Below are 14,711 nucleotides of genomic sequence, written 5' to 3'. Positions count from 1 at the left end.
ATTATTTTGGGTGGAGGGCCGCTTACTAAGTTTTGGCAAGCCATCGAGGGCTGCATGACAGGCAGCCAGGGCAGCTAAATATTAATTTTCTAAATTTTTTAGGGGTCCTGTGGGCCAGATAGAATGGCTCGGTGGGCAGTATCCAGCCCGCAGGCTGCAATTTGCCCGCCCCGTACTAAAACATCCAAATAGGTCTGTTCAGTAGCATCTAGACTGATCCCCACAACTGTCTGACCAAAGGGAGGCCCATTCAAACCATGCTAACCACCACACCTCAAACAGATGATGTGAAGCTATGGACAGCAGATTCATAAAGCCTGCTTCTACAGTAAAGAATTCATTCACAGATTGTAAAGCTGGAAGGGACCTTGGAAGAGCAACAGGTCCAGCCCTCTGCACCACGCAGGAAAGACAGGTGGCATCAGGTGACTCCAGCAAGATGACTACCCTGTCTCCTTCAAGATTTCTAGGGTAGGCAATTGCACTACCTCTGGAGGGAGCTTATTCCACAGTCTAGAAGCTTATCTTAATTCCTCATCTCAATGCATGAGGAGGGACACCCTGCTTCTCATCTTGCAAACGTACTATGGGCCACACTGAATTGTTTATATGTAATATGAGGAAATACAAATTAAACAATACAAGCACTCCTGGGAACACTCAGTCAGTCAATGATTGTGAACCCTGTGAATAAGGACAAATTCAAGATGAATGACATAGAGGTTGTTCTTGTTATTAGGGCATCCCAATGAAGCCTTCCACCCCAGCCAGTGACCTAGATGCAGAGGGGTGGCTATATACGTGGCCAAAAAGTTTTCTTTATCCATGTAGTGGCGATGAAGTGACATCATAGCTGTGATGCTTCAGGAAATATGCCAGAGCCAAGGATTTGGGTGGATGATATCTTTTACTGGACCAGCTGCATAGCTGGGAGAAATTTTAGACAAGCTTTAAGGCACAAGATACTTTTCTTCAGGTTTGGAAAAGAAGCTGACAGCTTGAGCTAAGTAACTCCATATGAAAATAAACTCCATACGAGTGTGTAAAACTCTGTATGAAAGTAAACAGCCTGCTTAAAGGCATGGAGCAGAGAGAGATTTTCTGTGGACTTTCCTAACTTATACATTGACATTCTTCTGTACTTGGTTTTGCAACTGATTATTTATTTCTTTATATATTTGTTTTAAATTCCGCTTTGGCCAAAAAACTCAGAGGCTTACAATAAACAACGTACAGAGAGGATTCTCCAAATGACACCCCAAACCCTAAGAACTCTAACCCCCCCCACCCCCACAACCACCTTCTCTCTGCCCAAACCGCAGACAAGCAAACCTTCCTACCAATCCCAACCACACCTCCCAACTGCCACTCACCCAGGTACAAGTTCATCCCCTACTTCCTGCTGGCACACCACCACCACTACCGCTGCCCTGTCTCAGCCCCAGGGGAGATCCCTCACCCAACACTCCTCAAAGCTTACACCCACTCTCCTACACAGGTGCTGCAACTATCATGCCCTTCTCCAAAAAAAAGAAAGCCACTGCTAATCCCTCTGTCTCCTCCTCAACAAACATCTGAAAGAATCCTAGAATAAAAGAGGGAAAGACACCTGGTTCCAGGCAAAGGACACCCTTGAGAGCCCCCCCACGAGGATGGTATGGTGGCCTACAGTTCTTTAGGGGTCACAATGGTGCCTGGGCTGGGGTGGTAATGGAAGAGGGAGTAATTAGGAAAATTAAAATACTTTGAGAAAGAATGAGAGAAATGAAAACAAGGAAGATAGGATTTTAAAAAATTAGACAAAAAAAGTACAAATGTATATAAAAAAAGAGCAATTTCACTGAAAATGTATGAAATATATACAAAAGAGAAAAAGAAAGGTCAGATTCATTTCATCACTAAGTTGCAGGGTGAGTAGCAGCTTTGGCAGTGCACGTATTTTTCAACCTAGCTAACAGGTATTGAATAACATTTCTGAGCCCTGCCTAACCCAATAGCTTGCATCCAGGGCTTAGATTAATTGAAATGTAATCAGACTCTTGTCTAGCCAGCTATAACATATGAGGTAAATTAAAACAAACAAACCAATAGCTGGAGAAGTTACAGCATATTAAAAATGCTGTTACCCAGAACAAGTACCTAATTTTATACAATAACTTTTAAGTTTAGCATTATTTATGAATTATTTAAAAGATGAGACATAACAAAATTAAGTTAGTCATTTCACAATATAACTAAGATTTCTTACTGCCATTTCCAAAGTGTTTTAAAACGTTTACAAGCGTGTTTTTAAAACAAACTGATACAGCAGTTTCAGACTTTGAAAGGGTTTTCAGTAATGCCAACTGTCTTGAAAACATCACGAAACTCCAATGTCTAAGTCAAATAAGTCCCAACTTATGATCGCTGGATCAAATCTACAAATTTCCCCAGCTGGTAAGTCTGTGGAAGGGAAGGGGGGGCATAGATCAAGGCCCCCACGGTATGGGAGTGGAGCAGAGGCTGGGGTGAATGGGACCCTGGGGCCAGGGCAGGTCATCCGGAGGCTGGGGGGGCAGGTGGAGCGGAGCACGGTTTCCTGTAGCTGCACGCACCCCAGGGGGAGGCATGGGGGGCATTACTACAGACCAGACAACCAAGGGGAAGAGCTAGACCAGGAATTCTTAAGTCAGCTCACGGAGGTAGTTAGGTCAAAGGATGTCGTCATCATGGGTGACCTGAACTTTCCAGACATCTGTTGGGAAGAGCAGTCAGCCAGATCTGACCGATCACGTAGGTTCTTAGCCAGAGTGCAGGACCTCCATCTAACCCAGGAGGTGCACAACCCCACCAGGGGAGACACCTTGTTGGACCTAGTGCTGGACACCGGCAACGACCTGGTGAGTGGGCTGTGGGTGCTCGACCACCTGCACGACAGTGATCATCGCCTGCTGGAATTCACCATCCAGTGCAAGGTGGCAAAGGCATGCTGCAAGGCAGCAGCCCTGGACTTCAGGAGGGCAGACTTCAATGAGCTAAGGAGAATAGTTGGGGAAGCACTGAGGTCCTGGAGGGGAGGGGAGCCAGGTGTCCAAGAAGAGTGGTCGCTCCTTAAGGAGATGATCCTCCAAGCCCAAAGGGAGGTAATCCCAACACGGATCAAAGGGGGCAGGAGGGCGCAAAAGCCCCCAAGGCTCACCAAAAGCATCCGGGGGTGTCTCCTAGCTAAAAGGGAGGTGTACACCCAATGGAAGGGAGGGGCCGTCACCAGGGAGGACTATATTGCGGTTGCTCAGGAATGCAGGGGATAGGTAGTCAGGAAGGCCAAGGCAGAGATGGAACTGGGACTAGCTTCCCAGATCAAAGACAACAAGAAGTCCTTTTTTAAATACACAGGGGACAAAAAGAAGGTTCTGGGTAATGTGGGGCCCCTGCAGGACATACTAGGAAATTTGGTCGGCACACCAGATGACAAAGCCAACATATTTAACGGTTTCTTTGCCTCCATTTTCCTGAGCAGGGACCGGAACAGCCACCCCTCCCCCCCGAACCCTCCTCAACCCCCAGGGGAGGCACACCTAGGCCAAGGGTCAGGGTGGAACTAGTTAGGGAACTCCCGGAGGGACTGGATGTATTCAAATCAGCTGGTCTGGACGATCTCCACCCTAGAGTACTGAGGGAATTGGCTGAGGTCACTGCGGGACCCCTGGCAGGGCTTTACGAGCACTCGTGGTGCTCTGGTGTGGTGCTAGAGGACTGGAAGAGGGCCAATATGGTTCCCATCTTCAAAAAGGGGAGGAAGGAGGATCCGGGGAACTATAGGCCAGTCAGTCTTACCTCAATCCTGGGTAATCCACGAGGGGCCAGCAGGGGAGGTTATGCTTAGGGGCAACCAACACAGGTTCATTAGAGGCAGACCAACCTGGTGGCCTTCTATGACCAGTTCACCAAATCCTTAGATGCAGGGGTAGCAGTGGACATAGTCTTTCTGGCCTTCGACACTGTCTCTCACCCCATTCTCATTAAAAAACTGCGGGACTGTGGTGTCGACACCCACACAGTCAAATGGGTCGCCAACTGGCTGCAGGGCCGCACCCAGAGAGTGGTGATGGATGGGTCATTTTCGACCTGGAGGGATGTGGGCAGTGGGGTCCCCCAGGGCTTGGTCCTTGGGCCCGCACCGTTCAACATCTTCATCAGTGACTTGGACGAGGGGGTAAAAAGCACCCTGTTCAAATTTGCTGATGACACTAAGATGTGGGGGGATGTGGGCACCCTAGAAGGAAGGAATAGGCTGCAATCAGACCTATATTACAAGGTTACAAGGGTAGGAGGATAAGAACAGGATGGGATTCAACACTGACAAGTGCAAGGTGATACACCTGGAGAGGAAGAACCAGCAGCATACCTATAGGCTGGGGAACTCCCTTCTCAACAGTACAGAGGCAGAAAAGGACCTTGGAGTCATCATCGTCTCCATGATGAACATGGACTGGCAGTGTGGGGATGCAGTTAGGAAGGCCAACCGCACCTTGTCATGCACCTACAGATGCAACTCAAGAAGATCCAAGGAGGTGATCCTCCCCCTCTATGCAGCACTGGTCAGGCCGCAGCTGGAGTATTGCGTCCAATTCTGGGCACCGCACTTCAAGAGGGATGTGGACAACATGGAGAGGGTCCAGAGGAAGGCCACTCGCATGATCAGGGGGCAGCAGGGCAGGCCCTACGAGGAGAGGCTACGGGACCTGAACCTGTTCAGCCTCCAAAAGAGAAGGCTGAGGGGGGATTGAATGGCCTGTTACAAACTAGTCAGAGGGGACCAGCAGGCATTGGGGGAGTCCCTGCTCCCCCAAGCACTACCAGGAGTGACTAGGAATAACCATCACAAGCTGGCAGAGGGTAGATTTAGGCTAGATATCAGGAGGCGCTACTTCACTGTCAGGGCAGCTGAGATCTGGAACCAACTTCCAAGAGAAGTGGTGCTGGCTCCTAGCCTGGAGGTCTTTAAGAGGAGGCTAGATGAACACCCTGCTGGAGTTGTCTGATCTCAGTACTCTTTCCTGCCATGGCAGGGGGTCGGACTCGATGATCTGCTCAGGTCTCTTCCAAGCCTACAAACTATGAAACTATGTCCCCCACAGGGCAGAGATGGATTGCCTGCTGTGGGCTGGGGCTCTGTGCCTTGCTGTCTTTGCTGTGGGAGCTCAGTCACATGATGCCATGCCAGTGTGCTTCCTGGTACTGAGCGTGCAGCAATGGCATCATGTGGTTCCTAGGGCAAAGGCAGCAGGGCACAGACCCCAGCTCGCATGTGCCCCCCATGCCTTCCCTCAGGAATATGTACAGCTGCACCTGCCTCCCCCTACATCTGTGCCTCTGGATGACCATCCCCAGTTCCCAGGGCCCCATTTATCCCAGCCCTTGCTCCTGCCCCACTCCTGCCCACACCATGGGGGCTTCAATTGGCACCCCCACCCCTTCCTTTATCAGCTGGGTGCTGTTGTGTCCCTACCCCTCACTCCCAAGCCACAGCCCCCCCAGCCCTGCTGCTGGCCCTTACTCCTGACATACATTACCCTACATCCTGCCAGGATGTGCAGGGACCTGGCCTCCCCAGGCTTCAAACCCCCCACATACACCCACATATTCACAAATAACACCCCCCCACACACGCACTTCAAAAATAGCATCTCATTATTTACATTATCTACATTTTAGATTTTAAGAGTGCGTCTAATGATTTTTGACATGGTGAGGCTGGCAATACTGGGTTCTGTACTTAGGAGTTTTAATATGGGGGCAGGGAGGAAGAAGGAACAGAGGGTGAGGGAAGCACTTCCTTATTTTTCTTAAAAGGCTTCCATTATTTTCACCTAGCTTATCTGTGCTGTGTAATCATCTTCAGATAATGACAATGATGACAATGATAACAACTTGCAAAAACTGGGCTAACGACTCTCCCTTCCTTTAATGCTATAAGCCAGCAGTTCCCAATCTGTGGTATGAGTACCACCAGTGATACGCAGACAACCTGTGAGTGGTATGTGTTAATAGATTTATGATAATACTTTATATGACCAAAAATCACTGGTGGTACTTAAGGCTGTATCATTTTAAATTGGTGGTGCGCAATCTGTCAGAGGTGGGCACTCAGGTGTGAGGAAATAACAGATAAGAGCGGGCTCAGGCTCTCCCTACCTAGTTAATCCCTCACCCCCAACACAAGGAGGTGAGTACTGTAAAAAAATTGAAATGGAGTGTCATTCAATTGACAAACGTTATGAAGGGGTGCCTTGAGTCTAAAGAAGTTGAGAACCACTGTATACGACTAGGGACATACTGCAAAAACTAATGGTATCTAAGGTTGCCAGGAAATATTCCACTGGCTGCAATTTCCTGCAAAATCAACCCCCCAAAACCCCAAATAGTTTATTATATATATAGTATGCTGTTTCAGAATCTCCCAGTCCTTTCCATGATACTTAGACAATGCAGCAATCCCTGTAGCCACTCACATATGCCTGAGACTTACTGTCTGCAGTGAGGGGTGGGCACTCTCTACCAATCTGTGGCGAGGGGCAGGGCTGCCAGAAAATGCCCACAAAAATCAGCTCTTCATGCTATCAGCAAGCAGCAAAAATGGCTGAATCATGCCACAAGTTAAGTAGGTCCCTATATATAACCTCCAAAAGGACTTAGCTCAACTGGGGGCACACACCCACCCCAGCTACCTGCTTCAGGCAGTGAACCTGTTAGTCCAAAGAGAAGAGTCTAAATCAAAAGTGAAAGTAAGATGTTTTATAAAATGGGAATCAAGAACTACATATTTTGAGTTTTAACTCTACTACACTTGGCAATATAAAAAGGACTTACATTTGCACTGCCTGTGTAAAACACATTCATGCTAAAATACAAAAACATGAGAGGCAGGCCACATTCTTTGGGTAGATGTGATATCTGTTATTAGATCAACTGACTAGTTGGAAAAAAAGTTCTTTTTAAGCTTTTGGGTGCAATCATCCTTCTTCAGGCATAGTACATCTCAGTTGTTCTGGGGCTCCAAGGAATGAAAGAAGCTAAATGTGTGACAGGATGCCAGTGAGAATGTAAATAGGTGGAAATTAGGAAAATAAAAAGGTAGAGCAGGGAAGGGAGGGGAAAAAGGAGGGGGAAAAAAGCCAAAGGTGAGTAATTTACTCTACAGTAATAGATTTTCAAAGTAGAAAAGAGGCTGTCTGTTTAAAAGTAAATAGCTGGAAATTAGGAAGACAAAAGACAGAAAAGGAAGGGAGGAGAGAGGAGGAAGGGGGGAAAGAGAAATCTAAGAGGTCAGGTCTGGCAGGTACCTGGTCAATCAGATGTTAGGCAGGCTGTAATGTGTCATAAATTCAATGTCTATATTGAGTCCATGGTTTTTTGTATCCAGTAGATTTATGAAGTGAAGTTCATAGGGTCGCCTATGAAACAAGATGCCAGAAACAAAAAAAAAAGCCTTACTAAAAATAAAATGCTAGCTCCCTAGTGGGAGCCAGCGGCTGCTGCAGTCCAGCCTCGCAGCCCACTGGGGGAGAAGCGAAGCCGCCAACACGAAGGGGAGCAGAAAAAATTGTGGCCACCCCTTCCACCACTGCTTGACAGAGAAGGTTGCCTTTCATGTGATCCTGCCCCTCTCCACTAATCAACAGTGGAGGAGAGAGGTGGGGGGGGGGAGGAGTAGCCTTCTCCACCAATCAGCAGCAAAAGGTGGGGCTGCTGGGGCCCCTTGGCCAACCTGTTACAGGGTGGGCTCCTGCTACAATAAGCCCACAAAAGTGATGGCTGATGCCACAATCTGCCCATGAAATTGCCTGTCTCGGTTGGGCCCTAGTGATCAGTGCTGCATACATAATAAGAAAACTTATAGATATCAGTGAATAATTGTGAAATATTTCAAATCTCTCTCTCTTTCATAAAGCATCAGACATCAATTTCCAAATCTATGAGCCACTATCTAGTATTATTGATTACTGTGCAGATTTCATCTGCCCCATCTGGGCATTTGTAAAGATTGCAGCTTTCAGTTTCAAATGGAATTAAATTGTACTAATTATTTGAAAGGCAAAGAATTTTTAGGGTAACGCCATTTACTGGACCAACTGTATACTTGGAAAAGATCTTAGACAAACTTTGGGGCACAAGATTACCCTTCCTCAGGTCTGGGAAAGAAGCAGACACAGCTTGAACTAAGAAGCAGGCAGAATACATTCAAGTTACTCAATGTGCGTGATCTTGTATTTACAAACACTTAATTTAAATCTACCACAGTACTGCCCAGACACCTAGCTTTGCTGGTGTCATTTTCTTCTAAAGTAGAAAATAAATGACCACCTCAATTTCACAAACTGCAATTCAGTTTATCCAAGGAGGCCTTATGGTTCCTTCAGCATCTGCTGAAGGCTCAATTTTAAAATGGGGATATATCAGGGTAAAACTTACTTACCTGCTTATCAAGCACTTTATGTATTATTTATTGCTAGTTTAAAAACTACATACTCAAAATTCTATACCTCTCATTGCAGCTACTCAAAATGAAAACAGGTGAGTAAAGCATGACAAATTATTCTCAAAAAATTCACTAAACAATATCTCTTCTTACGTGAAAGGTGTTGTGTGTGTTAATGTAATACACCTGAGAAAAGTTAAACAGCTTTTGCACAGAACAATGTTGTCTTATATATACTATATCATGTTTTGGATTCTCAATACTTCACATTTGCATAGAACTTTACTAACAGCTAAGATAGATAAATAAGCAGCAAGATGATAAATACAACTCAGCGCTGACAAATGTACGACAATGTATAAGGGAAAAAATAATTTCAACATCTTTCCCTCTAGTTTCAGCTTTTAAACCCACTATAGTATCAGCTAGCTGGATCTTCCTTCTTCACTTGTTCTGATCCACCATCTCTTCTCTTTTTGCAAGTCCATTCATACCTTTTTGAAAGCATCTCTCCATCTCAGCTTTGACTTTCCTCTCTCTCATTTTAATCTTCACCATTCTCTCTCACTCTTATTTCCTTTTCTATTTTACAGCATATGCTCTAGCCATCTCTATTTAGCTACTGTGGTTTTTCCAATAACTTATTTCTACCTAATCACTTCCCAGTGTCAGTGTTTCTGTGTCTTTCACTCAGAAGCATGACCATTATCCACCTTTCTTCTCACACCCCAAATTTCTGCTACACATAGCAACACCATCCCTACAAGCAGTTGTTCTTTATCTTTAGCTTCCTTGGTATCTTTGTCACAAACAATACCCGGAAGCAGGGTAGACAACCCATGGTATGGGTGCCAGAGCATGGCACACAAAGGCAATTTGCTTGGCACACATGCCTCAGGGCAGGCAGCAAGGAAGCAGCCGGGGCTGTGCTGCCACAAGAAGGATCAGGTCCCTCACAGCTCCACCATCATCCATCCCCAGCACACTAACATCTTACAAATCAAGGCTGCAGGTGTGAGTAATTGTGAGCTATTTTGGCATTCTGCCCAAAAATGTTGATGACGACTGCCCTGGAGCCCTTTTCTCTTTCCTTCCATTCCATTTTAACCCTCTCATGTCCACTTCATAGTTGCTTTCATCATTCAGTGTATATCCCAACACTCGAATATCTATATCTCATTTAAGGTATTCCTTTTCCTGTCCTCCATTCTATGTCTTCTCATCCACCTCCACAACTCACATTACTTATTTTTCTAATGTTTATTCATAGACTACCTGCCTCTATACATTTCTACCAATCTGTACGTCTTTTCTACTTCTACCATCCCTGTTGTTGTAACAAGGTCACTGACAAATAGCAGCTCCTATAGCAAGCCTCAGTGCCTCTTCACATATCATATTTATTGTTTAAACAAACAGGACTAGGCTTATCACTGAAACTTGATGTCAAACCACTCTGTTACTAGCCATGCAGTTCTGACTATTGTTCCAACCACTCTAGAAACTTCACAATCTAATACTCCTTTCATATACAATTGTTAACATACTCTCTCTCAAGGTGGGCTGTCGCATGCCTTTTCAAAGAAAAAAAAAAAGAGCACATGATACTATTTATTCCCCCGTAGAACTTTCGTTGTATTTGTCCCATCATAAATACTCCATCTACAGTTCCCTTGACTTGTACAAGTCCAGAATACATTTTTATGCATTTTTATTCTCTCTCTCACTTGCTGATCCATGATCCTTTTAAAGACTTTCATCACTGAAAAAATAATCTGAAATACTTGGACATATTATTGCCACTTGGGATTGAAGACTCTGAACAGTTGTTTAACAATTGTACTGAGGCCCTAAATATACTATATATATACTATAGTATACTAAATATACTATATACTATAATATAAATATATCCAAAGACATACAATAATAGTACAGAAGTTAGGGCTAGAGATAGCTGGGAATTTTCTCAAAAAAAGTTCATCAAAATCAAAAATGTTTACAACTTCTGTTAGACCAACTAAATAGCTGGCAAATTTGTTCTTTGCAAGCTATTGGGCACAAACATCCCTCTTCAGGCATACTGGTTTTGAATAAGTTCTCATTAGAAAAAGTATTCACATCCAGAAAGGATGGACAAATTTGTTCCAGATACAGGCAACCCCCACTTAATGCTGCTTCACTTAGCACTATTTTGTTATAACAATCATTTTACATTCATACCTGATTCCACCTAGCACTCAGCAAGTTTTGTTGTAATGCTCTGGCACATGGTGCCAGATCAGCTGGTAGGCGGGCTGGAGAAGTGGCAGCAGCAGGCAGGAAAATGGAGAAATGGTGGCAGCAGGCGGGGAGGCAAGCGCGCGTGAGCATGGGGCCTGCATTGCTGCCCCAGGGCCGGGGCCGGCAGGGACCCAAGGCAAGGCAGCAGGAACACAGGGCCCAGGCTGGCAGGGGCTGGCTCTATGGAGCCAAGCTGAGCTGCACCAACAGGAAGAAGAGGGAGCCGGCCTGGAGTCACTATGATTGTGACCATGGCCAGCTGGCTGGCTGGCTGGCCGGCCACCCACCCCCCCGCCCCATGGAGGGGACCAAAAGCACCATCTCTGTGGCCCAGAAGGGTATCAACATCATGACTCTGGACAAGCTGGCCCTGAGCTACCAGATGCTCATGTTGCTGCTTCTCGGCACCCTGGTGATGAATTATGTTTATTTACATTAATTCCTATGGGAAAATGGGTTTTGCTTAATGCTGTTCTGCTTAATGCTTTGTTTTTCTGCAACCAATTAAAAGCGCTAAGCAGGGATATAGCAAACAACCTAAGTCAGAGCAGACTTTGACTTGGGCCTCCCACATCCCAGTAACCATCAAGCAGTAACCATCAAGCTATACAGTTCGTGTTCCTCCCTCTGGCACAAGAAGTATTTAATTATCCTGAAACACTGAGTCAGGACTGCAGACTAACTGAAGCTATTGCTTGGTAGTCAGGGCACCTGCTTTGGACTTGATTTCTCATGCTTCGAATCAGGCAAAGCACGGATGCAAGCCAGGACATCTCATGTCAGAGCTACTGAAAAATGCCAGGCTTCTGATTAGACTGAGATGAGATCATATTATATAATTAAAAAAACCAAACAAACCACATACACACAAATGAAAGATGTTATTTTTCCACCACCCCAAAACGGGACTCTTGTTATCTAGCTACCCCTTATGTGGATAGAATCCGAATACCCCACTCTAACCCACAGACAATAAAACTCTACTCTCTTCTGAAAAAAGTTGTCATGTAACTGTTATAATGCGCTATCACAACATTATTAACTTATACCTCCATACAAGCTCTGTAATCATCTAACGTAACACAGAGTCTCTCTCACTACAATATTCAGAAGGAACTCTTGAAGCACAGGAGGACTCAAGACACTGTGGATGTAAGCAAGCCTCAGTCAGACTCATCTTGGGCTACCAGTCACTTGAAACTCTTTCGATACAGAATCATAGAAAATGAAAGTTTGAAGGGACTTCAGGAGATAATTTAGTCTAGCCCCCTGGTCAAAGCAGGACCATCCTGAACTAGATCATTCTAGCCAGGGCTTTGTCAAGCCAGGCCTTAAAAACCTCCAAGGAGGGAGACGCCACTGCTGCTCCAGGCAAGCCCTTTCAGGGGCAGTGGAACTAGTCCTATCTTCTCCCCACTATCACTAAGGGCTGAACTTCGTCAACATGTTTGGTGCCGGGTCAAGCAATAAGAAAAGACAAGACAGGCAGAGCCATATCTCACGAGCAACCCGAGCCAGAGGTGTGGAAGTGTTCATGAGTGAGACCCCAGAGGAAGACAACTCCTGCTCGCAAAAGCTTTAACAGCCGCAACTATTCTGGCACATATCCACGAGGGGCCAGCAGGGGAGATTATGCTTACGGGCAACCAACATGGGTTCATTACAGGCAGGTCCTGTCAGACCAGCCTGGTGGCCTTCTACGACCAGATCACCAAATCCTTAGATGCAGGGGTAGCAGTAGACATAGTCTTTCTGGACTTTCAGAAGGCCTTTGACACTGTCTCTCACCCCGTTCTCATTAAGAAACTGGGGGACCGTGGTGTTGACACCTACACAGTCAAATGGGTCGCCAACTGGCTGCAGGGCCACACCCAGAGAGTGGTGGTGGACAGGTCATTTTCAACTTGGAGGGACTTGGGCAGCGGGGTTCCCCGCAAGGCCTCGGTCCTCGGGCCCGCACTGTTCAACATCTTCATCAGTGACTTGGACGAGGGGGTAAAAAGCACCCTGTTCAAATTTGCTGATGACACTAAGATGTGGGGGGATGTGGGCACACTAGAAGGAAGGAATAGGCTACAATCAGACCTAGACAGGTTACAGGGGTGGGCAGATGAGACTAGGATGGGATTCAACACTGACAAGTGCAAGGTGATGCACCTCGGGAGGAAGAACCAGCAGCATGCCTATAGGCTGGGGAACTCCCTTCTCATCAGTGCAGAGGCAAAAAAGGATCTTGGAGTCATGATTGATGCCCAGATGAACATGGGCCAGCAGTGTGGGGATGCAGTTAGGAAGGCCAACCGCACCTTGTCATGCATCCACAGATGCATCTCGAGCAGGTGCAAGGAGGTGATCCTCCCCCTCTATGCGGCACTGGTCAGGCCACAGCTGGAATACCGCGTTCAGTTCTGGGTGCCGCATTTAAAAAGGGATGTGGACAACATGAACAGAGTCCAGAGGAGGGTCACTTGCATGATCGGGGGCAGCACAGCAGGCCCTACGAGGAGAGGCTATGGGACCTGAACCTACTCAGCCTCCACAAGAGAAGGCTGTTACAAACTAGTCAGAGGGGACCAGCAGGCACTGGGGCAGTCCCTGTTCCCCCGAGCGCTACCAGGGGTGACTAGAAATAACAGTCACAAGCTGGCAGAGGGTAGGTTTAGGTTAGATATCAGGAGATGCTACTTCACTGTCAGGGTGGCTAGGATCTGGAACCAACTTCAAAGGGAAGTGGTGCTGGCTCCTACCCTGGGGGTCTTTAAGACAAGGCTAATCAATCACTTTACTGGGGTCGTTTGACCCCAGTACTCTTTCCTGCCATGGCAGGGGGTTGTACTCAATGATCTGCTCAGGTCCCTTCTAACCCTACCAACTATGAAACTATGGGCAGCACCATTGAGGAGAGGACCCTTGAAAGCAGTCCACTCGCCAACATTTCAGGCAGGCGAAGAAAAATGGCAGCTCTCCCATGTCCTTCCTGGTTTAGGGCTGCAGAACAACAGCACAGGCTTTACTGCTCCGAAGAGCTGGGCTGGGACAGCTGGGCACCTGGGATGCCCCCAAACCTCTGGGCTTAGTTTGTGAATCTCCCCCACACCCCAGGCAGGGCTGGCTCGTGAAAAGCCAGCCCCCAGCTACCAGGGTGCTCCGTGAGGGGCATCTGTGCCCACAGGGACCGGGCAGGACCCCTCTGCGGGCAGCTGAGGGACCCCCGCCCCCGTAGGAGAGCTCCAGCCTCAGGTCAGGCCGCATGGGGAGGCTCCGTAAGGGTTAACAGCGGCGGGAGGGGGAGGAGTTGGGGAAGGGGGAGGAAGCGACGCGGCGGCGGGGGCTGCGCGCGCAGCGGCCGCGGACTGACGGAGTGACTCACCCGCCCGGGGGTGGGGGGCGCGGGGGGGGGCCTGCCCGCTGCCGCTGCCGCCGCGCGCGAGCACCCCTCATTCAAAGCTGGGCGCCTGCTCCCGCGCCGCCGCCTTGGCCTCCTGCGCCGCCATCTCGGCCCGGTCACCTGGGAGACAACGCCACCCCTTCCGGCCCCGCCCCTTCCGGCCCCGGGAGCGCGTGGGGGAGGGGCAGGGTCAGAGCCTGCAGCCGTTGCCCAATGAGGATAGATGTTTCTTTGCTCAACGGGCGCAGCGTTCTCCGCAGGGCGGTTGGCGTTTCGGTAGCGTTGGGACCGTTTTGTCAGTAAAACGATTAGAGCCCGGAGGTTCCTGCTGCCGTGGCTGGGTTTCGTCTGTTTGGTAACGGAGTCTTTGTAGTTCCTTACCAGGGTCTTGTTGCGTGGGGAATGTAGGTGATTTCTGCAGCTCTGAAGCCTGGGTTGCCTGTACGTGAACGTTCAGCGGGTCATGTTCATGGCGCTCGTTGTTCGGCTTAAAGTTATGCCGCTCCAAGGTGGGAGTACCTTTAATCCGCCTAATGTTGCTCCTGTCCCATCACAGTAAGGCCAGCTCTTCCCCCCAGT

The 14,711-nt window shown here is 47.7% G+C and overlaps 1 protein-coding gene across 2 annotated transcripts in view; it reads right to left on the bottom strand.

The window, feature by feature from the left end:
* EBAG9 (estrogen receptor binding site associated antigen 9) overlaps positions 1 to 14,273 on the bottom strand; it is a 55,631-nt gene extending 41,358 nt beyond the window's left edge. Inside the window, exon 1 of one of the 2 annotated variants that reach the window (XM_090040520.1) lies at positions 14,115 to 14,273. The gene's annotated coding sequence lies outside the window, so the exon portion shown is untranslated. The remainder of the gene's footprint in view (positions 1 to 14,114) is intronic. The other variant, XM_090040519.1, reaches the window with a different exon arrangement.
* Between the last annotated feature and the right edge of the window lie 438 nt (positions 14,274 to 14,711).

Source organism: Crocodylus siamensis, chromosome 3, assembly GCF_052110815.1.
Source record: "Crocodylus siamensis isolate JL-2025a chromosome 3, ASM5211081v1, whole genome shotgun sequence".
Lineage (NCBI taxonomy): Eukaryota > Metazoa > Chordata > Crocodylia > Crocodylidae > Crocodylus > Crocodylus siamensis.
Note: the sequence above shows the minus strand (reverse complement) of the source record. Positions and strands in the feature narration are given on the sequence as shown.